We start from the raw sequence: 19,550 nt of genomic DNA on the forward strand, positions 1-19,550 counted from the left end.
TGTCCTGCAGGGGCCCCACATTACCCGGGACCCTCTTTTTACCCCCTATGTATTTGAAGAAGGACTTCCTATTGTCCTTAATCCGGGAAGCTAGTCCTATCTCCATCTCTGCCTTGGCCCTCCTGACTGCCCCCCTACATCCTCATAATCAGAACTAATGATCACCTAGATTGTCCAGGACATGGTGCAGGCATATGTTATAAGTTTATGTTGCATTGAACAGAAGTCTTGTAGCTGCTGCAGCCTCCTCCCTACTCAGGCATCTCAGCTCTGCAATGCATGTTGCCTTCTCTTACCCGTTCTAAGGACCAAGATATGGCAACTTTCCAGCAAGCCCAGTAGCTTGGTCACAGATCAGGAGTCAGGTCCCAAAGTATCATGCCTTTGGCTTAAAGACACTGGGATTTTTACAATCTGTAACAGGGGATCTGTATATTTGCTTTCTGGTTAAGAAACCAGGTTTTCAGGCTTTTCTGGGCAACGATGAGGACAAAAACATTCTTTTTTAAAAAAAAAATGCAAGGTGAGATTTTTTTAAGAAGGACATCAAAGGCAAATCCTATTGTACTTTATTCATGCAAATGACAGTTCCTCCACTGCATAACTACTATTTTTGGCACTCACACACATTTTGTGATTCTATTCCATGTACAGTGTGAATGTGCAAGCATCAACCCAGCTACTGTGCATGCTCAGTAGGCTGATGCTGGCTATGCAGTTATGCAGCTGTATATGTGCCCACTTGAGCAGATATCCCAAGATTATGGTCCAACAAGAATGAGAACTTTCCCAAGTTTTAGCTCAGAAGCCAAGTGGGTACAACACCTACCCAGGAAGCAGGAAACCCAGGTTTGAGGCCCCTTCATTCACAGTAAGCTTGCATGTGTGTCTTTTTAACATTTTTTCACTGTACACTAGCCACCAGGCCACAAGTTAGGCACTAAGTGCCTCTCCAGCCCTCCCCTTGAAACTGACCCACTGCACTTTGCCATTATTACTGCTTTGATGAAAAGCAGCAGGCAAACACATAATCTTCTCCCTGAAGGACCAGAATCCCTCTTACTGAGCCACACATGTTGTACCTTGTTCTCCTCCTCCTGAAACCATGTATCTGCTCTCATACCCAAAACTAGAGCCATCCTGCACAATACCCAGCTAGTTGTGTGGTAGTTGGTACTTTATGCTCAGATGTCAAAGATGTGGATGCAGACACCTGCAGGGGATTGAGCCTGCCTTCAGGTGAGCCTCAGGGGATTGAGCCTGATGTGGATGCAGACACCTGAACCTGTTCAGCCTCAGCAAACAGAGGCTGAGGGGGGATTTGAGGACTGCCTACAAAATCGTTAGGGGAGATCAGCACCAAATAGGAAGGATCAGCAGCATCTGGGGTGACAAGGAACAATGGCCAGAAGCTGCTGAAGAATAGGTTCAAGTTAGAGATTAGGAGGCACTGTTTCACTGTTGGGGTAGCTAGGATCTGGAGCCAACTTCCTAGGGGAGTGGTCCTCGCTCCTAACTTGGGTAAATTAAAAAAGAGGTTGGATGAACACCTGTCTGGGGTCATGTAATCCCAGTGTGTATTCCAGCCGGGGGGGGGGGGTGGGGGGGGTTAGACTAGATGATCTATTCAGGTCCCTTCTGACCTCTAACTACTATGAAACTTTAAGACCTCCTCTAGGTAACGGGGTAGGGTGACCTAAAACCTAAGCCTCCTGGTTTTTTAGTAAACATCCATACCACTCAGCTATTGGGCAAAAATAGCCAAAGTCCCATCTCCCATCTTTAACAGCTGCCAATCTTTTTTTTTTTTTTTAAATCAGATAGAAATTTGTGAGCTGCACCAGCCCAGGGCTGGTATATACAGAGCTGCATACTGCTCAGCTAGAAGCGCGGATGCTTATGTATATATACAGCACATGGACTAGGACTGTAAAATGTGTCTAATTGCCAAAAATGGCACTTACGTGACTGGGTAACTGCTATTTGGGCATATAAAGTGAAATAAGATTCTGCCCCAAATCTCATGAGACTTATGATAAAATCACAAGAATTGGCAACACTGCATCAGGAAGCAGCATCTACTTTCAACAGCAGCTGCCAAAGTAAGCTATAAGACAGGGGAATTAACCTTTTTTAAACCCTCATTTAAAGCAGGTAACTGGGAGCTATCAGTGCTGTTTATTCTCTGCCCAGCTCCCTATGCAGCAACTTTTATTACATGGTGTTAGAAGTGTGCAAGGAGCAAAAGTGGGGGGCACCCAACTGATGGGGTAACTCAGTTTTACTACCTAACACTGCTGAGGCTCTGGCCCTAAAGTTTTGTGACAGCCACAGAAGTAAGATTTTGTATCTCATTCTTATGGGAGATGGGCAGAGAACAGAAGAAGAGGTTGCTGTGTAGCTGAATTTTCCTAGGGAGGCTGAAGTCCCCAACAATGAAAACTGTGTCTTTGGACTAGAAACCAGTGGTAATGTTTTGAGGGGGAAAAGTGTCTGTCCCCCCCTCCCCCCTGCAAAAGTGATAATCAGAAAGGGAACAATAAGTCAGTAATATCTCGACAAAACAATTTGGGAAACAGAGGGAGAACTGGGGGGGGGGAGGGAATGGAATCAAAAAGACAAGGTTGGAAGAGATTTCACAGTGATGAGCATAGTGATTCAGTCCAACAAAGGTAAAAGGCTAAAAAGATATCACAGGCCCTGACACAGCCAAGAAGAGAAAATGTAACTTGTTTTCAAGTGAAGCATATAGAAAACTCATTAAAAAGGTAACTCATAGGGATTTGAACTACAAACAGGAAAGTTAGAGACCAGATCATTTGTGGCATTATTAATATCCAGGTCACTAAACATGAAATGCTGGGAATCATGGGATTCTCAGGACATGCATATTTTCATGGGCACCTATTTATAGGGAAAGCCAGGGTGTGAATACGGGGGGGCTAAGCCTCCCCACTGTAAGAGAAAAAAGCTCCCCTGTAAGATTTGAAAATCAAATCTGGGGGTCTCCAATCTGATTGCTCCTTCCAATGAACTGGTTTAATTTTTTTTTGCAGACCCCCCCAAGAGTCAAAGTGTAATTCAAACTCTGGGGAAAGCAAGGGGCTTCAGGAAGTGAAGTGAGAAGTAAATAAGAGTAAGAGCTTCCTTCTCTGAAAACCAAACAAGAAGAAGCACTTCTGATGGAGTTCTATTTCCCTTTGTGTACCTCGATGGCATTTCTGTATCCATATTCTTAGGCCTTTCAGGCACTGATCCCAGCACAGTGGATGCATAAGTGGGTGCAAGTAGACTGAGCCTGACCTGTGGGATCTGCAAGATCTTGCAGTGGGCTATTCAGCAGCTGGACATGTATGTTCCTAAGGGTGTTGTTGTATGTTACACTGATACCATATTATGTCTGTGGAATCTTTCGTGGTATTAAAGTTAGAACATGCTCTGAGAAGTTGCAGGTTAAAGCTTAATACCATATCTAACCTGTAGAATTCTGACTTATTAGAGAACTAGTGAGCAGGGGCATGGCTAGGAGACGACACTTGGGCTCTATCCCTGCTCTGCATAGGAGGGAGGTGTGGGAGAGGTGGTTTGTGGTGGTGGAAGCACGAAGCCAGGAGGCAATGAAGCACAGGGGTATGGAGGCTGTGGTTTTCCTCTGCAGCCACTCCCCCTTGCATTCCTGTCCTGGGGTGGTAGGTGGTGAGTAGCAGGAGAGGGCTGTGCTCTACTAATCCCTACCAACATGATCCCATCCTCCACAGCCTTCACCAGAGAGGGATGCAACTTTTACCTGGATCAGGGAAAACCAGGGAAAAGTTCAATAACTATGATTATTCAAGGTTAATTGAAATTTTCCCATGTTGCCTGGTGCCAATTTCCCCAAGTGCCACTGGCTCTCCCCGGCTAGTTGGCTTGACAGGGGCTGCAGCTAGGGCTGTGTGAAGCTTCAGTCGCTGATTCGATTCAGCAGAGGTTCGGCCCAATTCGGTGGCTGAATCTCCAAATCCGAATCAAATAAGGAGACCCTTTAATCACTCTGAACTGAATCAGAACTCTCCTTATCCATTTAGAGAGATTTGGAAAGATTCAATGATTCAGAAATAGACACAGCTTTAAATGTTTGTTCTACACACCTCAAGGTAGCAGGCAGCTCATGAATGCTGCGATGCTGGGGTAGATGGTGTCCCACAGGAGCATCAGGGTTTCCCCAGCATGCTTGGCAGCAGACCTGGAAGTGGACCAGAAGCACAGCCCCCCCTCTGCTAAAACTTACCTGCCTGCTGGGCTGGCTGCGATTCTGGCTGTGCAGGGTATCTGAGTGGGCATGCCCCTCCCCTTCTGCTGCAGTAGCCTGTGGCCAGGCTGCCCTGGCATTTTGGGGTCTTAGTCCTGGTAGCTCCCTACTTCCACCACCTATGTGTGTATTTGACAGTGTCATATCTGTCTTGCAGATCCCACAGGTTAATCTATCTATTCATAGACCCCATAACTATAGTATCACCCACAGATGTGCATGCTTACAGCTAAATCCTATTTCACTTTATGCATCTAAAGCAGGGATGGGCAAAATACAGCCCACAGGCTGCATCCCCACCAAGCCATTCTATCCAGCCCACAGGGCACCTAAAAAGTTAAAAAAATTAATATTTATGTGCTCCTGGCTGCTTGTCAAAGATGGCAGGAGCCAGTCAGCAGTAGGACCCAGGGGAAGCTGGCAGGAGTCAGGAGCAAGGCCAGACATGCCCTACCTTGCCCCAGCCCCCTCCCACAGAAGCCTCTGCCTACCCTGCCTTTCACTGCTTCCCAGCATGCCTGTTCCAACACCACATGGTCCTGGGCTGCATCACCTGACTGTGGGAGCACAGAACTGAGCCGGTACCCTTGGGCCAGGAGCGAGAGGGTATGTGTGTGTGTAATGAGGGAAAGAGATACAGTGCATGTCTTTGTGTCTCTGCGTGTGTGTGTTTCCATGCAATGAGGGAAGGGGAGACAGAGACAGAGAGAGCAATGAGGGAAGCAGAGAGAGAGAGAGTGTACATATGTGTCTTCATAGAGTGTCACACAAGCACACCCTATCATACACATGCACCCACACCCCCCTTGCACTGCCTTATATACAGACCCCCACCCCTCACATAACCTAGACACCCTCCCCCACGCAGTCCCCCACAAACCCCATACCAACCCACACTGACATGCTCCCTCACCCCACACTCACACCCCCACACTTATCCACCACCCCACAAAACCCCCACACATACACCTATATCCCTCCACCCCCTCACCCCCCATCCCCTCACAGTATACAGGAGTACGATTTTATTTTAAGCTATTGTGTGATCACCTCTGTGTACACTAGACAAACACACGTAAATTGGGACAAAATATTTTTTATTTTTTTAAATCAAATTAATGAATGTTGTATATATTTGATTTTTAGAATATAATTTGGTATTTTTCTGGTTCTGACATGGCAAAACCCTTTGCTGAAAGGAGTATTTCTGGGGGCAAGGGGAGGGACTTTTGGTGGCAAAAGCTGGGGGTTAGGGGGTAGGACTTCCCCTACCAAGATGACAACCAGGCAGCAGGGCACCTGTAAAGGGGCAGTGCTACCCATGCAGCCCTCAACAGCTTGCCAAAACTTGGTAAGCGACCCTCCACCCAAAATAATTGCCCCACCCCTCAACTAAAAGGTAGTTTCCCAGCCACATAACCGCAATTTTGGGACTTGCACACAATTTGGGATTCAACTCTGGGCACATAAGTGTGTTGTGCTTTGGCCAGGTAAGCATATGGCACCCACATACACAGGTAAGTCCCAGAACTGTAGCTGGACAAAGCCCCAGTGTTATATGCAGGAAGAGGAAGGCCCTCCTATGTTTATACCTAAATGTTAAGACACTTACCTAAAGGGCATCTATATATCTGCAGTGAGGCTAACCAATGCGATGTAATTACAGTGCAGCAGAGGAGACTAGATTAATCGAGTCTACTGGAGCATGGTAATTACCACACCCCAGCAGACTCCAGCGTCTCATGTATCAGCATCCCCACATGGCAGTAGGGGTGCTTTAACTAAAGTTCGTTCAATGAGCTATAGTTAAAGTGCTCCTGCCACCATTTTTGAGTGCAGGGACATGAGATGTTCTGTGAACTTTAATAAGGGTGACTTTTGGAGCTACTCTAATTAAAGCTCCTCCCCCCTCCCCCACTCCCATAGCACATGTATAAATGCCCTCCGGTTCCAAGGCTATTCATCCGCAAAGGACTTGAATGTATATCTCCTGCTTCCTAACACAGTGGTTTAACCAGTAGGCAAGAGGTTCACGGAATCACAAAGAAGCAGGGCTGGAAAAGACCTCCAAAGGTCATCTAGTCTAGCCCCCTGCCTGAGACAGGAACATCCCTCTCCAAACCATCCTATACAAATCCATCATCTAAATTCTTCATAAAACTACCATGAACCCTGACAGCACAAAACATAAACCCTAACCCGCCATAGGTAACGCAAGGGAACCATGGTAGCTAATGTCCTGCTTCTATAAAAAGTAGTTAATAGACACTTAAGAGATCCCAAGAAAAGGGTCACATTCCTTGCTACAAAGGAAGGCAAAAACAAGTCCCAAAGTCTTTACCAACCTGACCATGGGGTAAAATTATTTCCTGATCACAGATATGGCAATCTGTCTGACCCTGAGTGGCGGGACTAGATCCTCTAGCCAGGAACCTTCAGGTTAAACTCCCAGCAGGAGCACTGGCACACCGTAATCAAAACCCCCAGCCTTGGCGTAGCCAACATCCAGTGCCTCTGAAGAAGGCTTAAAAACACCTTGACACATATAGCCAAAAGTGGGGAGGGAGCAACCAGAAAAGCCAAGGAGCGTAGAAAATACCCATAGTAGAACACAGGCACTGCTACACTGAGATCATGACCGACAAGTGGCTGTCCAACCTCTTCTTGAACACCTCCAGTGTGGAGAGTCCACAATTTCCCTAGGCAGTCTCTTTCACTACCTCACTATTCTAACAGTGGAGAAGTTTTTCCTGATATCCAATCTAAGCCTACTCTGCTGCAACTTCAAGCCAATATGATCTATGCCCTACTTTCTGCTTCAAGAGAAGAAAGGTACTTTCCCTCTTCTTTATGGTATCCCTTCAGGTATTTGAAGACTGCTATCATGTGGCCTCTTAAGCGCCTTTCCTGAAAGCTAAACATGCCAAGCTCCTTAAGTCTCTTCTTGTACTACCTGCTTTCCAAGCACTTTATCGTCTTTGTCACCTGCCTCTGGATGCTCTCTAACTTCTCCACATCCTTTTTAAAATGTGGAGCCCAAAGCTGCAAAACAATACAATAGATGAGGCCTAAGCAGTGTACAGTAGAGGCGCTATAACCTCCTGCATCTTGTACCTAATGCTTCTATCAGTGCATCCCAAAATCACATTTGCCTTTGTGCAGCTGCATCATACTACAATATCATATTGAGTCTTTGATCAACCAAGGCTCCCAGATCCTTCTCCATAGTGCTGCCACCCAGCTGAGTTTCACCCATTTTTTATTTGTGTTAGGCATTCTCCAGGCATTCTCCATATTCCCTGCCCCACTCCCCATCTCTTCTCTTAGAGCTTGTCCCTTGGGAAGGTGAGAGTGGGTGATATGTAGGGCCAGGAGGAAAAGAACAAGTCAGAAAGTGTGTGGCTCAGTAAGAAAGATTCTGCACCTCAATTTTATCCCTGACTGTTGGGGCAGGAGTTTTTCATAGAACCATAGAAAGTTAGGGTTGGAAGTGGTGTAGTTTGCATATGTGCCATTTATGTCCATAAAGTGAAACAGGATTCTGCCCTTAGTCTCCCAGCTGCCCTCTGCAACTGGACAAATTATTTCCTCCCTTTACAGATAGGGCCACATGACTGAGAGTCTAAGTCCTTATGAGTTTTCACAAGAGATTAGCACTCAACAAACCTTACCATGAGGCATCTGTTATAGTTGTCCCAGTGGAAACTAATGCTGCAATGTACCATAAAGGATTAGTGGTAGTTAATATTGATAAGCCACTTATTGTGGTGACCTGTACTAGTCTCCAAAAACTCTGAGGTGCCTCCTTTGCTAGAGTAGGCACAGAACGTGGGAGTGTCCTTTGTTTTCATTGGAACAAAACCTTAGAATACACTGACTGAGGACTCCTTTATTTGGATGCCCCATGTTAAATAAGGACAAAACTTCACTTTTCTTCCCTTGGTATTTCCATTCAAACTGCAACAACAGCAGCTGCAGGAGAAGTCTCTCCCATGGAATATTTATAAGTTGTTTGCAGAAATGTCAAGAAGAGCCAGTGGTTATATTGACACACACTCAGAACAGCAGGTTTCGAAAGCTATCTTATGTGATTTTTAGTCAAAGTGTTTTATGTAATGGTTACAATTGCTTACAAATCCCACTGACATTTACTTGTTACTTAACAAACAACCATTCAGTGGTTTGACACTGAGACAGGAATCAATCAGTTTTACTAGTTCATTAGCTGTTTTCATCCTCCCCTCATCCAGAGTATGGAATTAATGTTAGATTACCTGTAAGGCAAAATCTCTTTATGCATAACAATTAGAGGTTGCTTCTGAATTGAGAACAAGATGCAGCAGCACAGGATCATAAATATGCTCACCACTCTATTATCACAGACATTTAAATGAGTTTCAACTTGACTTCAAGACACTGGGACTAAATGTTCTGCATTGCTTTGGGCAGTAAACACTTAAATTTTAACAAGGTCCCCAAGCAGGATTGTTAAAATAAAAACTTCTGTTATGCTTTCTGGTTTTCAACCCTTTAGACCATCCTGCTCTCTAACTTAGACTCCAGCCTTACACAAAAGTGGGATGGTGAGATTCTTTCTGATCAGCCAGTCTGTAGGGTTGCATAATATGCATGGAATGGATTTTTTTAGAAATAAGTGACTTCTTACAAGCAATATGGCTATAACTAACCTCACTCCCATCACCCCTGCACCTTCTCCAACTTCATCAAATCCCAGCCCCAAGGATGTTTTGGTGTCTGATTTAATGGCAATTTACTTAACTATAACTTAACCCTCTTTGTTTTTATTTAGTACATTTATAAAGACTGGTTTCATTTTCTGGAGCTTACTGGGTCACCCAGGGTGAGGGCAAAAAGGCAGTATTTGTAGAGGAAGGTAGTCATGTTACTCAGGACAGGAAGGAGGCAGGGCAGGGTAGCACCTTAAGAGACTAACTGGTTCAGAGAGGCATAAGATTTTTTAAGCAATGCTGTACTTCATCAAATGCTATGAATGAACTTGAAGAGAATGGAGCTTCTAAATAAAAAAAGAACAAATTTAAATACAAAGGACAGGAAAATGGGGAGGAAAGAAGAAGGGGAGAGGAGGACTGTTGAGAGAGACCTTAGCCTCTTGGAGACAAGTTAGTCTCTATGGGTGCTTGTAGACATGCCAAGGATTTAGTTCTTCCTAAATTGAAATGGTGGGTTTTTAATTGGTGGGTTTTTGTGTCAATTAAAAACCCACCTTTTCAATTTGGGGTATTCTATCACTGTGATCAAACAATGATGGCCCCCGTCAGCTCATGGTCTGTGCCAGCCCCGGCCCCTGTCACCCCCCGTCACAGGCAGGATCCGCCAAAGACAAAAAAAAGTGGTGAGGGGTCCAATTCTTTAGGTATATAGGGAACAGAAGGAAAACAAATGGAAGTGTGGGGGCCCTGCTTAATACCCTGGGACATCTGTTAACAGACACTCAAGAAAAAACTGAACTCCTGAATGCCCACCTTGCTTCAGTATTTCACTGGAGCAAAGGGAAAGACAAACGAGATTAGGAACACATGAGTCATGGTGGAAATGATAACCTTCCTACTGTGGATGCTGAGTTAGTGCAAAACCAACTAGAAAAGCTAGACATTTATAAGTCAGCAGGACCAGATGGACTTCACCCGAGACCGCTAACAATGCTGGCTGAGGTAATTGCAAACCCCCTGGCAAAACTCTTTCAGAAATCATGGCACACACACGAGAGATCCCTGAGGATTGGAAGAGGGCCAACATTGTGCCCATCTTCAAGAAGGAGAAGAGGGAGGACCCGGGCAATGATAGGCAAATCAACCTAAACTTCATCCCAGGGAAAATCCTGGAAAAAATCATTAAATAATCTATGTGTGATACGCTCATTGAGGGTAAGATTCTGAAAAACAGCCAGCATGGGTTTATTGCAGGTCGGTCTTGTCTTACCGATCTCATCTCCTTCTACAAACAGGTCTCTCACCACCTGGACGTGGGAGAGAAGGTTAATATTATATACCTAGACTTCCAAAAGGCTTTTGATCTAGTATCCCACGATATCCTTGTGGAAAAATTGGAAGATTGTGGGTTTAACTGCTCAATAGTTCAGCGGGTGGAAAACTGGCTGCATGGTAGGACCCAGAGAGTTCTCACGAAAGGACCGTGTCATCCTGGTGTGAAGTGGCCAGTAGAGTCCCTCAGGGGTCCGTGCCTGGACCAGTGCTTTTCAACATCTTTATCAATGATTTGGATGTGGGGGTGAAAAGTTCACTGGCCCAGTTTGCAGATGACACCAAGTGACAGGGGAGCATGGTCATGCCAAAAGATAGGTTGCAGATACAGGCAGACTTGGACAGGCTGGAGAGCTGTGTGGACTGGAACCAGATGAAGTTCAATACTCAGAAGTGTGATGTGCTCCGTCTGGGGGCAAACAATCCCTAACATATCTACAGGCTCGGTGGTGACAATTTGACTTGCAGCACAGCTGAAAGGGACCTAGGGATAGTTATTGACCATCACATGAACATAAGCCGGTGTTGCAATGCTGTGGCCAGCAGGGCAAACAACATGCTGGCATGCATTAACTGTTGTATCTCATGCAAAACTAAGGAAGTGATGCTCCCATTGTACTTCACACTGGTGAGACCACTGATGTGTCCAGTTCTGGGCACTGCACTTCAACAAGGACATGGAAAAATCTGAAAGGGTCCAGAGAAGAACCACCTGTATGATCAGACACTTGCAAGGCAAGCCATACAAGGAGAGGCTGAGGAATTTGGGCCTCTTCAGCCTACAGCAGAGAAGGCCGAGAGGGGACTTGGTAGTGGCTTACTGCTACATCAGGGGAACACATCAAGAACTCGGTGAACAGCTGTTCACTAGGTCCTCCCCAGGGAAGACCAGGAGCAATGGAGACAAACTCCTAGAAGGCCGTTTCAGGCTCAATTCCAGGAAAAATTCCTTCACAGTCAGGGTGTCCAGACTGTGGAATAAACTCGCTCCAGTGGTGGTGTAGTCACCTACCCTGGAAATATACAAAAGGAGACTGGACAGTCACCTCACTGGGGTCACTTGACCCCAGTTGTCTTTTCCTGCCTAGTGCAGGGGGACTGGATCTGATAATCTAAAAAGTCCCATCCAGCCCCTAACAATCTATAAATCCTTTTTTTCCCCTGGAGCCTCCCCACCTCTCCCGTGGCCAGGGAGTGAGCTTCCAGTGGACCCTGAGCTGCAGAGGGGCCTTGGTTCTTCCCTCTGCATACCCCCCAGGTCGCCAGTGGTTTACTTTGCTACATAAACAACACAGCTAAATCAAAATATGCCACTGCACGTGTACACTGACAAAATTTAATCATAATATGCTGCCACGTGTACACTGTGATACAATTAAATTGCTAAAAAGGGCCATTAAACCGCTAAAAGGGGCTATTTTGTCACGTGTACAAGGGCCTTTTATCATGTGTACAAAGGCCCTATGACCATTTATAGATGTTACATTTTTCTAAATTTTATCCAGATTACAGCTGTCACTATATACACATGGATGTCTGTAGTCCAAATTAAAATTGGCTCCAGTCTGAATGAACTATTCCTCACTGAATAAGGATTAAAGTTAATGCAGACTAGGGTAGTCTGAATTAGGTGATTTAAATTATATTAATTAACATGTATATACGGCGTTGCTTTTCGGAAAAAAAGCAGTCCTTAGGAACTCAAAGAAGCACATAAGCATTGCAAATATCAATTCCTGCAAGGGAAAATCAATTGGGTTTTTGCAAAACAACTGAGGCTATCAGGCACAAAGTAACACCTCTGCAAAGTCAAATGTGCCAACGACACCCCCCAATGACTAAGTATCAGGTCAATTATGGCTTCTGGAACAGCACTTTAGATAACTGTAAAAGTGTAGGGATGCTTAAACAGGCATATTTTCACCTCCTAATTACTTCCAACCTCTGTTAAAGGGCTGTCAAGTGTATAGATTATGTAGAGTCAGGGCCCTCTCCTGCCATGGCCAATGATTGTCTATTAACCCTTAATTCAAACTGAAATTTGATTCAAACTGTGTGATGTGAATCAGTAAATACGGTTTAGAAAATGCTGAGCATGTCTACAAACGGCGGCCTATGGTACTACCTTACCATTCTTCTAGGCAATAGACTGTGGGGATGATGGATCTCAGGGAATTGCTCATCTGGCTGTAATGGGGCCCCGACCCCATGACCTCGAGGGCAGGGGTACAGCCTTGCCTCCTCTCTCCTCACCTCAGGATTTCCCGGGGGGAGCGGGGCCCTGGCTCAGGGACAGGTGGGTGTTTTGCTTCCTATCACCGACACACCTAATCAGCTGGGAGCCAGGTTGCCAGGCAACAGCATGTGATCGGGTCAGGAGGTCAGGTGACTAGAGACTGACAGGATTTGAGGGGTAGGAAGGAAAGGTGGAGCTGGCTGGTTGTCCCCAGGAGACCCTCAGGAGGAAGGTGAGAGAAATGGCAAAGCTGCAGACAATTTTTTCTTTGGTTTACATTTCTTTTTGGGCTTTGCATAAGCCCATTAGCAGCCTGGGGAGGGCTTTTGGCACCAGCTGGGGATTTGAGTTTTGGCAGTGCAGGGAGCATCCAGGAGCAGGGTGCCTGAGTGGCTTCCCCGCCATGGTGCAAGGGCAGCTTGTGTTCCCGTAGCGGACCTGGAGTGGGAAACTAGACAACTAGAGCCAACGTGGCCAGTAGTGGAGGTGCCTGGCCAGATGCACTGGAAAATGCACCAGCTTTGCAGGTGTGCCCCAGGTTGGCTTTCACTGACCAATAACAAAAGAAAGGTAGTTAGCCAGAAGGCAGAGTAGAGATGCACCTTATAGACTAGCTAGATCAGAGATGCATACACTTTTTGTGAGCCTGACTTCACTTCATCAGCAGCACCTGATGAAATGAGCTCCAGCTCACAAAAATGTATGCATCTCAGATTTAGTTAGTCTATGAGATGCATCTCTGCCCAGTCGCAAAAGGTCATCAAAGGTTTAACAAAGACTATTTGTAGTGGAGCTTTGCAGCATGAAAGGCTTGGGAAAATTCAGATATATATCAGAGTAGCACGCAGACCCCTATCCAGACTCAGTGTCTAAATATTCTATTTTTTTCCCTCATGTAACAAGAAACTTGCGTTTTCACTGAAAATAAAGAATTTTTGTTCACTAAATCTCAAAGGGGAGCTCTTCCTAGACACTGAGGTCTTGGATATTTGTGGAAAATGTTTGCTCTCCTCCTATCCCATTCATCTCCTCTTTCTATGAAACATTTGATGCAGGAGTCTCATCTGTTTTGATTAAAATTATGCTGAGCAAGCAAGCCTGTTTTTTTCCACCAGTATTGCTTGTGCCATTGTACAGGTGAGGCCCAGGTGAGAGAGGGGTTTTCTGAATGGACCCACTAGAGCAGGATGAGATATTATGCTAAGAAAAGGACTGGCAGAATGAAAAGTTCTTGCCGTTCTAAGGGTTTTAGTCCAACAATCTCCAGTACCATATGACTCCTGCTAGAGTTACAACCTGATGTGTACTAGAAAGGCATATGCACGTATGTGGGCTATATCTGCTTAAACTTTATACTTTTGGGTTTGTTTGAAGAAGAACCAGAGTGAGGATAGGTCCCAAAAAGGCATGACCCTTTCTGAGATGGGTTGGGTCTGACACATCCATGGACTGTAGTACCTTGCCTGAACATACATCTTAGTGATGGATCAGAAAACTTTCACCTTGATTTCCTTGCTTATCTGAGCTTTGAAATGAGCCTCTAGTATTATGTTAGCAGTTTATTGTGTGCACTTAATTAAAAATACATCACAGAAGTTTTTGAGCTAGAAGGGACTCAAATTAGGTCACCTAATCCAGCCTCCTGCTGTTCTTGCAGGACTCGGATCTTGTTAATGACTCCAGTCTGGACCTGACAGGTGCTCATCAGGGTACCAGTTGAAGAGCTCTGCTGATATGGGAACTGGTTCTGTTTCAGATTGATTTTACTTTTAAAAAGTCTTGCTTTATATTTAAACTGAATTTGTGTTTTATGTTGGATCTCTTCCTGTTCACCCTGTCCCTGCACAGTAATGAGAGGTACAGCCATATCTCCTGCAAGCAGCAATTCCCCCACTGAGATTTAAAAAGATCAAGATTTGAACTTCCTCCCTTCACCCACAGTGTAAGTGCAAAGGAGATTGTTGTGCTTCCTGGTCCTGGTATTGCTTTCTACTGGACTGACAATAGCAGGTCAAGATTACCAGGGCACCCTTCTGATGACCACTTTGCCCAGCCAATCCCTCCCCTGTCAGCCACAGAGAAAATTAAGAAAAAGGTTCTGTATTTGAGGGACATCATTTGGCTGCATCTTCTGGTGTTAGAGTCCCTCGGTGTTGATGAAACAGTGCAATACAGATAGAATCTGGATTAGGATGTCAATGCTATTGTGTTTTCTCATAGGCCACTCCCCAAATATTTCTCAGCCACGTTTCCCTTCCATGAAACCTCCTTGGAAGTTCACTGAAACGCTTCTCTAGGAAGGTGACCCAGAGCATACCCTGTGCACCCAGAGGGGCTCAGTATCCATGGGTAAAAAGCCAATAATGGTTTGATACCTTTGGATTCCTCACAGTCTTGCCCTGGATCTGGGCCTGTGTTTATGTTGTGAGCCTTGCCTACCACAAGGTTAAACTGAGGCCTCATTCAGAAAGAGGGAGGAGTGCTGTGACCAAAGAAACTCCAAATGTACTCTTGGGACAGGGGCATGGGCTTTCCCTCCAAGAATGTTTTTGTCAGCAGAACACAGGTGAGTTTAATGCAGCATTCAGTTCCCTGCCCACTGGAGTAGCAACTATTCTGAAAGTGATTGGAGGCCTCCAAGTAAAAAAGGACCCATGTTTTCAGTCCCCTTTGCAGCTGGAAATCCTGGCCTTGCTGGGGTGTACAACTTCATGCTCTGTGACAACTGTGAACTGTGGGCATGGGAGCAATTCTTGCTGTTGGAGCTTAAAACGTGCAGTTGGAAAAAGAGGTGGAATGGTGAGATCATGCCCCATTAACCTACATCCTGCTGATGGACTTCTGCAGGGCACTTCCAGCCAAATCAAGTATCAGTGGTTGTGCTGTGCAGAGAGATGACAGCTCATTCATAATGAATCAGATGCTTGCTCCCTGAGACGAGAAAAGGTTTGTATATCAGAGAACCACATGGAACTGTGCCAAGAAGTAAAAGCCTGGAGTTCAGTTTTCACAAGGGGATTCCCTCACCCCGTCACCACGGGGGTCATTCACATGACAAGGCAGAGGGGTAGATTAGGGAGTTACAGGAGTGGTGTGAGGGCTATGGTGCCTTTTCTGTTTTAATTTTTTGCACTGTACTGTAGAGATCCTGAGTGGCAACTGGGAGGTTCCTTCAAATGGTAATATCATCAGAGCCGAGGGCACTGTAGGAACTGGCACCATGGATATGAAGCCCACCCAGGTGCCATGCCACTGAAGATGGGACTTGGAGAGCGCTCATGGGAGAGAGTTCTTTTGTGTGTAAAGACATGGCATATATAGATGCTGTATACAGAATAGCAATTGTTAGCAGTGCTCTTGAGTGCCTGCCATGATGATGATCATGGAGCTTCAGTTACGTAGCTACAATTGAGGGTGAGGGCTTCAGTGGGAACCTGTGCCACTGGGAAATAGCACCCCTGCACATACTCCTAATATACCTACTGGACGTGTCTACATGAGATGCTTTACTGTACAGTAGATTAATTTACTGTTTAGTAAAACATCACCATTTACACATGCAGGTGTTTACCGCACAGTAAATTAATCTACTGTGTGGTTAGTCTGCTACCTGAAAATGCAGGTAGTAGATTAACCTCACCTTAGTTACTGCACAGTAGCGCATGTATAGTTGCCAACCAGGAGCAAATTTGCAAATTTTCCCTACCATGTAACCTCAGGGGACCTCTCTCAGACTAGGCCCAAGGCCATGGGGCTTGGAGCTTCCCTAGCCTTAGGGCTGGGATGGCTTTTTGCCTGTTCCAGCTTGCCCTTTAAAACTCTCCAGTGACTCCAGGGGCCTATGCCACCTGCTGCCTGCCTCTGGCCACTGGGTCCCACAGAAGTGGACCTTTGTCAGCCACAGCAGCCTGCACAGACCCAGGTGCTGGCTCTCAGCTCAGCCCCACTGCCTGCCTTAATGTCCCACACCATGCCCCTGCACTGTACTACAGGCACCTGCTCAGCACCCAGACTCTCACCTGTAGCCCCTGAGGGCTGTTGAGGGAACCACTGTCATTGTTTCCAATTCCACTTTCTGTGTCCCAGGGCTCTAACTTGTCCTGGGATGATATTATGAACATCATAGCACTGTGGAGTGAGGCTGAGGTCCAGAGCCAGTTCACTTGATGTGGGCACTCCAATGCCCACATCTGTGAGGGTCTGGTGGGCCACAAGTGGAACTGCAGGCATGTCTGGTTGACACACCAGTGCCACATAAAGGTCAAGGCCCTGTGGGTACAGTTGGTCCACATTACCAGTGACAACTGCTGGTCAAGGGCTGTCTGCATGGTCATGCCCTTTATGTAGTAGCTGGATCACACCCTGGCACTCCAGGACCCTGGATAGAGACATGCCACATTCTCCAGCACAGGCAGCCTGCTGGAGCCTCTGCCTTAGCCTGGAAGCAGTGACGAGACGCTAGCAATGGAGAGCCCCTTGGAGTATGCCCTGCCATTGTTCCCATCCCCGGCATTGTCCAGCACCTCTGGCAGCCCGGGCAAGCGCCTGCCCTGCCAGCTCCAGGTGCACAGCCCCACATAGGAAGCCAGCCCAGGGATGGCACTATCTTCCCTCACAAGCTCCAGCTCTTCCTCTGAGGGGGCCTCTTCCTGGCCAGCCAGGTGCTGCATCCCTGCACCTCAGGATGCCAATGGGAGCCACATATTGTCACTGCTAGCTGCAGGGAAAGACTCAGGTCACTGGGCACACCTGTCACACCCACACAGTAAACTTTGCACTGGGAGGAGGGCCTTCTTGCCCCCACCCCTGCCTCTGCCCCTGCCTGGGAGTTCCCATAGCACACAGGGAGGTGGGAGGCAGTGAAAAACTTTACTGAACAGCCAGCGTCCCCTCAGTTAGGCAGGCACAAGCCTCTCACATGCTGGGGGATGTGTCAATGACGGCAGTGATGTCATCTTTGGCTGTGGTGGGCAGAAACTTCTAGCATAGGCAGAGGTATCCTTCCAGGCAGCAGCAAACATTGCAGAGAAGTGTAAACTTGCCCATCACATCATCAAAACTCAGGGTCCTGCACCGTCAAGACTCAGGGTCCCACACCAGGTTCTCAGGTGTGCCTGGGGCACTACGTCATAGTGAGTTAGGCACCCCTGAGTCCACACAAGCAGCTCATCATGGCTTGCCTGGGACACTTTCACCAGGGGCATGCTCAGGATGTAGTACGTGGTGTGGGGGGAACTCTGGAGAGGCTTCCTGGGGGGGAAGTTGGGGGTGCCATCAGCTCTGCATCCCAGTTGGCTGGGAGTCCCTTTCCCCCTGAACCTGGGTGCCATTGGCCTGGCGGCAAGGGAAGAGACTGCTTGGACTGCAAGAGAAGGGGGGAGTGGTTCTCGAGCACCTGCAGCTGGGTAGGGGGCAGGTAAGGCAGACTGCCCGTGGCAAGCATCCAGCAAACCACATGCCCCTGCATTGTGAGCAGGGATGGGGAGCTTGGCCACCAGCCAGCTATGCCAGCTTGACAAATTTACCATGATCCCTGGGCATCTGTGCATGTATGATCCCTGATCTGAGGCTGGGCACCATAGAACCCACTGGTATAGTGCATATTATCTCAGAAATGTTGCAAACTCTCACAAACAGCCTCTTTCTTCTGACTGCAGGTTCTGACTCATTCAGATGCATGTGGGGGAGAGGTACCAGCTGCATGCAGGGATACAATTTAGGGTCACTCCTGGTGCCATCTGGGGCCCTCCTTAAGCATCAGCTCTGGCAGCAGTGGACCCAGGATCAAACCCTGCTGCTGGACCAGGTGGTCACCATGCCAAAGGAGCAGCTGGCAGACTCAGGGGGTTGGTACATGGAGAACATTGTGTATGGGTAGGAGAGGGCTATGCATGAGCTGGAGAGCGCCCAGGAGAACTGAGCATTCAGGGTCAGGCTCCTGCCCCTTGAGGAGAGGCACTTTACCCTTCTTGAGAAGGTGCTGGAGGCCCAGGAGCAGCAGGATGCCATGGTGGCCAGGGCAGTAGAGACCATAGAAGAGGACTGCGAGGTGCTAGACACCTTCTTGCCCTTGGGAATCTCCTTTGTCCTGGCTGATACCCAGTCCCTGGCCCTAGCCTTATCTGACCCCTGGCAGTCACTTGCCATAAGGTCTTGGGATGAGGTGCAGCAGTGCCTCCTGTGACCAGGGTCCCCTGTCCCAGCACCCATGCGCACCTGCAGTGGTGCAGTCAGAGTCTGGGGTGCTGGGTCCCCCATGAGGAGGGGCAGGTCTGCCACCTCACCAAGCAGGAGGTTGGGGACCTCTGGCACAAAGTGCCTGCTCTCCACCAGGGCTGGCAGGGCAGAGTTGCAAAAGATGCGGGCATTTTTGGCGCTACCACAACAGCTAGCACTCACATTGGTGAAAGTTCCTTCATGGTCAAGGACAGTGTGCAGCACAATGGAATGGAAGTCTGCTGGCTGTAGTGGAGCAGTTATCATGGGGTGGGCAGGTGATGGGGATGTGGGTCCAGTTCAGGACCCAGATGCAGAACCAGGCCACCACCACCAGGGGGCTGTGCATGCCCCAGCACATCCTGGAGGATGCCCTACATCTCCAGGATGACCTCCTTGACAGTTTCCTTGCCCATGCTGAAGAGGTGGCTAATGTAGTGCAGGCTGGTGGGCACAGCCAGTTTGACCAGGGCACTGGCCAGCTGGATCTCTGTGTGGGAGGGGCAGTCATGTGGTGGTAGTCCTCTGATCCAGGTGGGGGTGGATCTATTTGAGGAACTCCTAGAAGGTGGCCCAGGTCATATGGAGTGAGTCCAGCCACAGCTTGTCATCACAGGTGTGTTGGATGATGTTCAGCCACCAGTCCTAGCTGGCTGGGAGGGCGCAAATGCAGCACAGCTAGAACCCCAGGAGCTCATGGATGGCACCAGTGGCAGCATCCGTGTGTGTCGGTGGTGTCTCTGCTGTGGTCTGGGCGATGGGCCGGGGCTGATCATTTTCATGG

Source organism: Crocodylus porosus, unplaced genomic scaffold (assembly GCF_001723895.1).
Source record: "Crocodylus porosus isolate Cpor-Errol unplaced genomic scaffold, CroPor_comp1, whole genome shotgun sequence".
Taxonomy (NCBI): Eukaryota; Metazoa; Chordata; order Crocodylia; family Crocodylidae; genus Crocodylus; species Crocodylus porosus.